Source organism: Callospermophilus lateralis, chromosome 5, assembly GCF_048772815.1.
Source record: "Callospermophilus lateralis isolate mCalLat2 chromosome 5, mCalLat2.hap1, whole genome shotgun sequence".
In the NCBI taxonomy this organism is placed as follows: Eukaryota; Metazoa; Chordata; class Mammalia; order Rodentia; family Sciuridae; genus Callospermophilus; species Callospermophilus lateralis.
Window position 1 is genome coordinate 138,042,554 of NC_135309.1, and position 6,000 is coordinate 138,048,553.

A 6,000-nucleotide genomic window follows, 5' to 3' on the forward strand; every position below is an offset into this window, starting at 1 on the left:
GGATGAGGTTGGTGCCTGTAATTCTCACATCCATTTATTGTCAAAACTATGTAAAGTAACCTTGCAGGACAAAAATGAAGAAATTTATTGATAAACTATGCAAATAGAACAAATTGTGATGATGGGAAGAAGAAAAAAATATGTGACTCTAAATTTAAAATTAATTCAGAAACAAAATCAATTAGTAAACAAAGCACCGGCTTTGTCATAAATGAGTAATTTTTTTCTATGATAAAGATATATTTAAAAGAATTAAATAGAATAGCATTTGGAGAAATAATAATGTTTGAAATATGAAAGAAGAGTAAAATGAGAAGGGCTAGGGACTGAAAAGGACAGAGAGGGAAGTGAGTCATAAAAGGTGAAAATTTTCTAGCCATATTAAAGGTATGAAATCATAACTAAAAAACACTAGAAAATAAATATTTTGTATAGGAATCCATAATGAAACTATAGCTAAATAAATTATTTAATATAATATAACTATTTTAATAATTTTATTACATTAAATCAGGGAGAAAGAAAGATTAACTACAAAAAACTCTTAACATTTGATATGAGGTTTTCCAAAAGCAGTGATTTAAGATAAAATATATGGAATCATAACTTAAAACTGAAAAAAAAATAGTTCTTTACAAAGATCCACTGATCTTAAAATTAATTTTAATAATGAGGATAAAAAATCTTTGCAAATCAGTAAACTTGTAATTCATATGATCAGTGAAAACTAAGTTAAATCCAAGTTTGATGACTTATTGTAGTTTATTACTAGAGTTCACAGTAATTAGTTGTATATTTTAATAGATTGAAGAGAGGATGTTGAATATTGTCATCACAAAGAAATAAGTGTTGGCCGTGATGGATGTGATAATTTAATCATTAAAAAGTGTAGACATGTGGGCTGGGGTTGTGGCTTAGCTTTAGAGCACTCACCTAGCACATGTGAGGCCCTGGATTCTTTCCTCAGCACTACACAAAAGTAAATAAATAAAATAAAGGTATTGTGTCCAACTACAACTAAAAATAAATATAAAAATAAATATAAAAAAGTTCCTCTATTCTTCTCATCCCCCCACCCATTGAGGATCAGCATCCACTTATAATTTGCCCTTTGGTTTTATGTCATTGACTGTTTTGCTTAGCATGGTATTCTCAAATTCAGTCCATTTACCTGAAAATGCCATAATTTTATTTTCCTTTAATGCTTAATAATATTCCATTGTATATATACTACCACATTTTTTTATCCGTTCACCTATTGAAAGGCATCTAGGTTGGTTCTATAGTTTAGCTATTGTGAATTTAGTTGCTCTAAACACTTATGTGGCTGCATTACTGTAGTGTGCTGATTTTCAGTGTTTTGGGTATAGACGGAGAAGTGGGCTACCTGGGTCAAATGGTGTTTCTATTCTCAGTTTTCCAAGGAATCTCCATACTGCTTTCCATATTTAAGTCTCACCAGCAATGTATGAGTTGACCCTTTTCCCCTACATCCTCACTAACACTTATTGTTGTTTGTATTCTTCATAACTACCATTCTGAGTGGAATAAGATGAAATCTTAGAATGGTTTTGATTTGCATTTCTCTAATTGCTAGAGATGTTGAACATTTTTTTTTCTTTGTATATTTGTTGATCAATTGTATATCCTCTACTAAAAAACTATCTGTTCAGCTCCTTAGTCCATTTATCGACTGGGTTAGTTGTTTGTTTGTTGGTTGGTTGGTTGTTGCTAAGTTTTTCCAGTTCTTTATATATCCTGGAGATTAGTTCTATATGAAGTGTATGTGGAAAATATTTTCTCCCACTCTGTAAGCTCTTTCTTCACATTATTGATTGTTTCCTGTAATGAGAAGAAGCTTTTTAGTTTGAATCCATCCTATTTATTGATTTTTGATTTTATTTCCTGCACTTTTGGAGTTTTGTTAAGGAAGTTAGGACCTAATCCAAAATGATAAAGGTTTTTTTCCTCTATTCTTCTGGTCTAATTTATAGGTCCTTGGTCCACTTTGAGTTGAGTTTTGTGCATGGTGAGGGTTTAATTTCATATTGCTGCATATGGATTTCCAGTTTCCCCAGAATTATTTGTTAAATGTTCCCACCCTTATTTTGAATTATTTATCACATATCTGTATATCTGCAACATATTAGTTAAAAATTAAAAAAAAAAAACCTCTATAATAGCAGAAAGATCAGTAGAATAGAGAAAAGGAAAAAGGGAGAGCGAGGAGATAAGGGGAAAAAGAAGCACTATAGTCCAAATTAGAGCAAGTTATATTCTATGCATTTATAATTTCTCAAAATAAATCCAAATGTTATGTACAACTAAAAAGAATCAATTCAAAGAAAAAAAATTAAAAATTATAATTTTGATAGGAGGTTGAGAAGAGAAAGAAGATGAAACTGATGTCTAAAATTATGAACTTTAAGAAAATAAATAGTAGTTAAATGTGTAAAAATAATCTAATTGAAGGTGATGAGAACTAATAATTTTTAAAAATCTTTGACTTGGGAGTACAATGGCAGCAATTTCAATTTCTTAACATTTAAAATATCAAATATTAACTTTAAAAGTAACTACTAAAATAATGCCCCAAATCATATTTAAGGAAGAAAACAATATTTAAATGGTATAGAGATATAAATGCAGAGATAAAATTAAAAAAAAAACATACAAAAGGAAAAGAAGACTGTACCATTACATAATTAAATTCATGATGTTAATACATTGGAGAATATAATACACATGCATGATTGAAAAATAAAGCATGTTAATATAAATTGTTAGAATTAATAAGAGATTGGTGAGTTTTAAATAAACAATTAATTTTGTCTGCATATATGCTATATAAAATTAATATGATTTAAATAAAACTATAGAACTGGAATATAATTCAGTGGTTGAGTGACTGACAACAGAAAGAACAAAGCTAAGGTTTTGATCTCCAACACTGCAAAAAAATCAAGAAATAAATAAACGAGGAATGAATAAAGAAACAATACAAATATAATAGCAACACATACACAAATACAACAAATGTTTAAGGTATCAAATAATATTCATAACAAAGTTGATTCAGAAGCTCTTTGAGCAATTATAGTGTGGTATTGTACATAGAAGTATTAACAACAACTTAAATTACTTAAAAACAAATCATGTTCACACATAGGAAAACATGGTAGCCTTTTTCCAACAGAATTATGTATTTAATAAAATTTTCATGAAAATTTCAACATGACTGTTTGCATATCATTTGATGAAATAAAAACATGATATCATATATATCACTGATTAAGAATTGTCAAAAAATTTAACAAACATATAGTAGATTAAACTTAAATATAAAAACAAAATAATAAATACTTAAAACCATGTTATGCTGTTTTTATATCTATGAATAAATGTTTTTAAAAAGAAAATATGAAAATCAATAACCATAAAATAAAAACAATATTATGGCAATCTTTTTTTAAAACTATTATAAAGAACAGAGATTTATTTCTTAGAGTTCTGCAGAAAGCGTAGTTCAGTTTTGAGGGGCAAATTCTTTATTCATTTTTAATTTTTTTATTTGTTATTTTTAGTTATACATGACAGTAGAATGCATTTTGACATATGTTGGGACCTTTTACCTCCTTTGGGACCACAGCCATTACTGGGTGTTGGTGGGTTAGCATTTCCGTATATGTGACCTGGCTGGATTGGCATTCCTGGGCTTTTAGCCCACACACAGGCTTTTGACCTTTGTCCCGCCTAATAGTTTGATCTGAAATCTGCCTAGGCCCCTTAGTGATAGTGATGTAACTGCCCCTTATTGGTTCTTGCTACTGTCTCTGCTTAGTCCCTCCTATCACTATATAACCTTGTCCCTGACACAATAAAGTTGAGATTATTGCACCTCCATGGTAGACTCATCTCCCTACTCTTTGTGATTCTGGGTCAGGTTGGGTGGTGGGCCAGGTGGCGACACTTACCCTCTTGCTCAGCCCTGGAGACACTAGCTGGTCTAGTGTTCTTCATTACCTCTGTTGGAGGGAAGTTCCAACAGCTGGTGCTTCAGAGGGAGCAACAGACCGATAAAACATGTATGGGGTATAAATTCTCATTTTTGCTGTTGTACATGATGTGGAGTTATACTGGACATGTGTTCATATATGAACATAGGAAAGTTATGTCTAACTCATTACTGTCTTTCCTATTCCCATTATCCCCTTCTCTTCATTCCCATTTTTCTAATCCAGTGAACTTCTATTCTCCCTACTCCCCATTGTGAGTTAGCATCCTAATATCAAAGAGCACATAAGGCCATTTGGTTTTTAGAATTGGCCTCTTTCTTCTTCTTTTTTTAAAATATATATATATTTTTTAGTTGTAGATGGACACAATAACTTTATTTTATTTATTTATTTGTATTTATGTGGTGCTGAGGATTAAACCCAGGTCCTCATAAATGGGAGGCAAGTGCACCGCCACTGAGCCACAATCCCAGCCTGTATTGGCTTATTTCACTTAGCATGCTATTCTAAGATTCTAAGATTCCAATAATTTAATTTCATTCTTCTTTATGCCTGAGTAATAGTCCATTATGTATACGTAACACATTTTCTTTACCCATTCATCTGTTGAAGCACACTTAGTTTGGTTCCATAGCTTAGCTATTGTGAAATGAGCTGCTGTAAGTATTGATGAGGCTGTGTGTGGTATGATGATTTTAAGTCCTTTGTGTATAAATCAAGGAGTGGGACAGCTGGGTCAAATGGTGGTTCCATTCCAAATTTTCCAAGAAATCTCCATTCAGCTTTCCAGAGTGGTTGTACTAATTTGCAGTACCACCAGCAGTATATCAGAGCATCTTTTTCTCTACATCCTTGCCAACATTTATTGTTATTTGTATTCTTGATAATTGCCATTCTGAATGGAATGAGATGAAATCCAATTGTAGTTTTAACTTGTATTTCTCTAATTGCTAGAGAAGTTGAAAAGTTTTTCACATATTTGTTAACTGATTGTATTTCTTCTGTGTCGTGACTATTCAGTTCCTTAGTTCATTTTTATTGGATTATTGGGGTTTTTTGGTGTTATATTTTATTTTATTTACATAGAGAGAGATTAATGCTCTATCTAAGGGGCAGTACAGGTGGTAAAATTTTCTCTTATTCTGTAGGCTCTTTATTCACATTCTTGATGGTTTCCTTTACTCTGAAGTAGCTTTTTAATTTAATACAATCTCATTTATTGATTCTTGATTTTGCTTCTTGTGCTTTAAGAGTCTTGTTGAGGAATTTGGTTACTCAGTTGACATAATGGAGATTTGGACCTACTTTTCTTTTAGAAAGTGCCAGGTCTTTGGTCTAATGTATTATGACAATTTTATAGATAAAACTCTTGTTATATCCAAGGGCACCGTATACAAATTATTCACACTATTCTAAAGTGGAAGTAATTGATATTTCCATGGAGCTAAGAAATAGTTTCTGAAGTCTCTAGGATTATCATATTGCTGCCTATCTTTTTGCTTAGCTATTTTTGCCAGTTTACATATACAAATTCCTCAAAGTACTTCAGGGGGAAACATCACAGAACACAGAGGCACTAGGGTATTTCAAGTGAACCTTCCTAGAGCTAAGATTCAAGATTAAAGGCTCTTTGTGACCTAAGTTCCCAGCACTTATTTGCTTTGTAGATTAATTCTATCTGAATCAAACAATAACAGTTTTCTTATTTCTTTCATTTAATGATGCTCATGACTGGCTAATTACAGATTGCAGAAGTTGCATGTGTGACTCATTTTGAGATCTGATTATCATTTCTGCCATATTTCTCACCCTGATGCTGATATTCATTATGTTTATTCTGGATTTCAAGTTTCTGCAGATGGGATTTCTCTGTGTTTCAAATTCTTGGTTTCAATATCACACTAATAATCCTCAAATAGAATGAAGTTGTGCTGTGATACTGACACACTCAGCTTTTTGTCTGTAAGAGGATTACTGAGGTAAT